Raw genomic sequence first — 4,732 nt, 5'->3', positions numbered from 1 at the left:
TCAGTTAAATTCATATCTATTAAAATGTAATAGCCAGCTTTTTTGGACAAAAAAAAAATAAAAGACATAATTTTGACCAAACTGAAGAAATTAAATTACGTGAATACATAAAAGAGACAAACGTAATAATTTATTAAAAAAGAGATAAATGTAATAACTATAGCAAAAATGAATTATTATCTATTAAGCAATTTCTTTCCCCAAAGCATTTTTGTTTTCCTCCAAAACCCTTAACATTTTCCCCACTTATTTCGCTGTTAAGTACCCGAGAATTATCAAGAGGGAAACATCTTTTGATTTTTCATCATTATCTTTCAATCAGATAAAATCCAATTTAATGGACACAAAATAATAAATGAATTGACACAAAACCTTCTTATGATTTTCAAGAAAATCATAACAAGAACAAATAATCAAGTATATAAAAAAATTTTGGTCCAAAAAAATATAAAGAAGAATAAATAATAAAACCACCAGATTCTTCTCAACAAACAGCTATATAAGATACAAACGGATCAAAATAGGAACAAAATGGTAACATAAATATAGCAAACCTTAGAATCAAAACTAAAAGGCATCAAAACAAAGCAAAAACCTCTCTCATGTCGTAACCAGAAAACTCAAATATTAAAACTCAAAAAAGCAGGGAAATGATAAAAATCTTAAAAACCACCTCATATTCAGCAACTCATTTTTCCAAGAGGTTTTCATGGATTTAAATTTGGCCAAATCATGGGATCAAACAACATATTTGAATCCTTTGTGTTTAATTCTTAGTACTTGCACATTATTCATTATTCATTAATTTATCATCTCGGCTTTGCTTCTACAATTGCTGCTTTGTTGAATTGGCCATAGAACTATTTGGAATTCCAATCATCATTAATGTTATGGTATGATTTTTCCTTTTTATTCTCCAAAAACAATTTCAGAATCCACACTAAAAATTAAAAAAAATACAATAATTACAAATTTATTACGAACAGAAAAAGTGAAAAAAAACTCCGAGAAGAAACTCCAACCAAAAGTACAAATACTCCAATAATTTGAATTTACAAAATTCATGAATGAAAAATATTGATTGCGTACAGGAGCTTCCCAAAGATAGGAAAAAAAGAGAGAGGAGTTCTAATGAAAACACAATGATTACAATTTCATTTTTAGGATGAAAACATAAACTCCAAGAATATTGATGAATAGTGTTGTTCTTCAACCTCTCTAGTTCAGCCATCAAGTTTCATGCCATCATGTTTTCGTGCCTAATAGGGCTATAAACCGCTTTCATGAGTCTTGGCTGTTGGTAGAGGCCTGATAAAAATTATTGGGGATTGAAACAAACCTCTTATGATCCTGAAGAAGACTGAAACAATCAATAAAGAAACGAAACCAAAGGTAACCTGAGAATGATCATACCTATAGAAAGGATGATGTCAAGAGCAGCAAAGACATATTGTTCTAAAACACGATTGAAAAAGTTGGTTGAAGATAGTGGTATAGAAGAAGAAGGCATGTCAAGTCTTGGATCATAGATATGCAGAATACCATGATGGAAGCAAGAGATGAAGGACCAAGCAGAGGAACAATGGAAGAGATAGGCTCAAGCGGTAGGGTGGAAATAAAGGCAACACTGTGCAAATGCCGCCTAACAACCCTATATTTATAGGATTACCCAAAAAAAGATCCTGCTCTCCCAAAACATTGGGAAATGGAAAGATAAACAATAAATGAAGATAAAATTATCAATGCAGATGCATGCATCAAGAATAAAAAAGAAAGCTCACACATCAACACCCACACAACCAATGAGATGCAAAAGAAACTATCACTAAAGACTGTTATGTGGACCAATCACAAAGTAAACACAAGGTTTATATAATATATACATATAGATATATATATTTGGTCCTTTAAAGTTAGCTCAAGTTTTAATTTAGTACTTTCAATTTATAAAGCATATTTTCAATCTTTTAATGTTAATATTATTGGTCTTATTAATGAAAAATACTGCCTCAATGAACTTAAATGCTAACAAGGCATGCCAAGAATTTAAATCATTTAATATAAGTATTTTTATATATTGAAGGATAGGTTGTTGATGTTAAAAATCACAAACATCTTCATTTAGTTTTGTTTTGAATTTTTTTATCAATTGATAAATATGAAATTAAAGATTAACATTTTAATTTTTAATTGCAGGGTTACAATTTAAATGCAAAGTCAGTCTTTTTTTGTTGATGAAACTAATAGTCTTAACATTAAAAGATTGAAAATATAATTTATAAACTTAAGGGACTAAATTAAAATTTGATGTAAATTTAGAAGATCAAACATATATATATTAATAATAAAATTATTAGTGATCAAGCTCTATTTTACTTTATTACTTTATTTTCATACTGTAATTTGGAGACAATTAATAGGTTTTTGGGCCATAATTGCATCATTTGTGCTTAGTTTAGATTAAATATTAGTTGCATGAATTTAGCATTAATTAGGGATGAAATGGTCATTTAAATGTAATCTCCCTTAACTCATTAATTGTTTGGGCTTTTGATACTACATTATACTTGTTTTGCATTATAGATAGGCCTAGAAGCAAGAGGGAGCAAGTCTGGACGAGTTTATTTGGCCCAAAACTTTAGGCCCCTAGATCTAGATTTGTTGTAGCGGCATCAGCTTCTGTCACCATAGTGATACCTTCATATCAACACACATTATTCTTGAATTCGGAACTACAAGATGGAGCAACCACTACATAGACCCAACTTGACTTGCCTCATACCACATTAGAAACTCTATTTTTGATAAAACTCATCATTCTCTCATCCACACACCTCTCTATACTCCTATCTTCCATTCTCTTCATCTTTCCACTCCATTCCACCATTCTAATCTGTTTTCCACTCCATTTTCAGCATCATCATCATGGCTGAGCAAGAATCATCACGTTGTGCTGCTGTCAAGTTCTCCATGCATGGCTGAGAAGCTTGATTCTTGAGGATGGAGCTAGGGCTAGAGTTCAAGACCTCTATAGTGGAGTTTTCTAGTTCTAAGTCATGTGGTTCTTATGTATTTTGGTTCCTAGATTTAGGGTTTATCATTATATGTGGTGAACTTAGAATTCCTATATGGTTGATTTCATGAATTGATACTATTTGTGATTGGGATCTATTCTATAATGAATTTCTATTGATTATATACGATTATATATCATTTGTGTTCAATACCTTTCTTAATTACTTGATTAGCATGATTATGTTGTTGAGTGATTGTGTGGTACTGTGTGTGTAAGTGTCTTGACCAAGCATGCATCCACCAAAAAGGATTTTAATTACATAAAGTTTACCCAAATCACACCTTTTTAACTCCTTGATCAAAAGTGAATAAGGATAGCCCAAATACCACTCTCAAGGATTTTCATTTATTGCATCCCTTAATCCAAATCATTCCACTTCATTTCTTTCATAACAAAAATACAAAAAACAATTATTTTCCCTTGCATCAATTTTATTTTCATCAATAATGATTTTCAACTAAAATCCTAATTTTGCAAGTTTTCATAGACACGTAGCTATTGATTTAACTATTCGTTTAATGCCTTGGGGTTAAATGCAAAATTAATCCAAGGATTACATTATAGGATGCAACCCCGAGTCATTCTCTTATCGAAGCCTTTAGTTATTGATCCTAAGTTAACTAGATGTCATAAAAATGCAAATTGACTAGGGAAAGGTTGAGGGTTTTCATTTAAAACTATTAATTGAAATGAAATACAATATAAATATATTTTTGGATTTTTGGGAGATTGAAATGGAATGGATAGAAAACAAGTGTTGAAAACAATTGATGAAATTTCTTGAAAATAGATCTTTGGCAGTCATGGTTGAAAATGATTTTGGGAGTGGAAATTACTAAGTTTTCTGGATGAAAAACCTCAAAAATTCCTTTAAGTCTAGAGTCTTGATAGATGACCATCCAATCATAAAACCCCATGAAATGCACTTAGTGTGTGTATTAGAATTAATCAATACACTTGGTTTAATGCAAAACTAGATTAACTCATCAGTCAAAAAATATCATGTAGAAAGAAGAGTATCAAAAGAATTGACTAGAACATATATGTGATCATATATATAGAAGCTAACATTTAACATTAACTAATCCAATATATAAGATAATCATCCAAAGTTGATTACAATCATAACCGACATAATTCAGTCACAATTTTACAAACCCTAGATCTAGGAATTCATAAGTGAGCAACTAGACTATAGATGAAACCAACTCTCCTTTGAAGCTCTTGAAACTCAAGCAAATCAACCCATCTTCAAGAAAATAGATACCTAGCCACGCATTGGAGCAAGAAGCACCACCATCAATAGTAAATTCGAGCTACCCACGGTGGAAAATGCAGAAAAAGTGGGTGAAGATGAGAGTTTGATGGGGAGAGTGAGAGAGGATGAATGGAGGTGGCTATTGATGAGTGAACAGAGTGATAGGTTGACAATAAGGTTTCTAAACGTTTAAAGAGGTGAAACGGGTCAGATTTAATGAGTAGGTAGCCTAATCTTACAATTGGAATCCATATCTGGGTTACTTATACAAGGACTTTGCCACGGCTAAAGTGATTGTTTGCCATGGCGAAGCTTTTATGAGAGGAGCTTGAACAAAATTTTGTGAGGTTGTTGCGGTGAAGATAAATTATGGTCGCAGCGAAGACATCCTGAGACGA

The sequence above is a fragment of the Neltuma alba genome, unplaced genomic scaffold, assembly GCF_004799145.2.
Source record: "Neltuma alba isolate B1F8T4 unplaced genomic scaffold, ASM479914v2 tig00010087_pilon, whole genome shotgun sequence".
Lineage (NCBI taxonomy): Eukaryota > Viridiplantae > Streptophyta > Magnoliopsida > Fabales > Fabaceae > Neltuma > Neltuma alba.
This window is presented reverse-complemented; position numbering follows the sequence as displayed.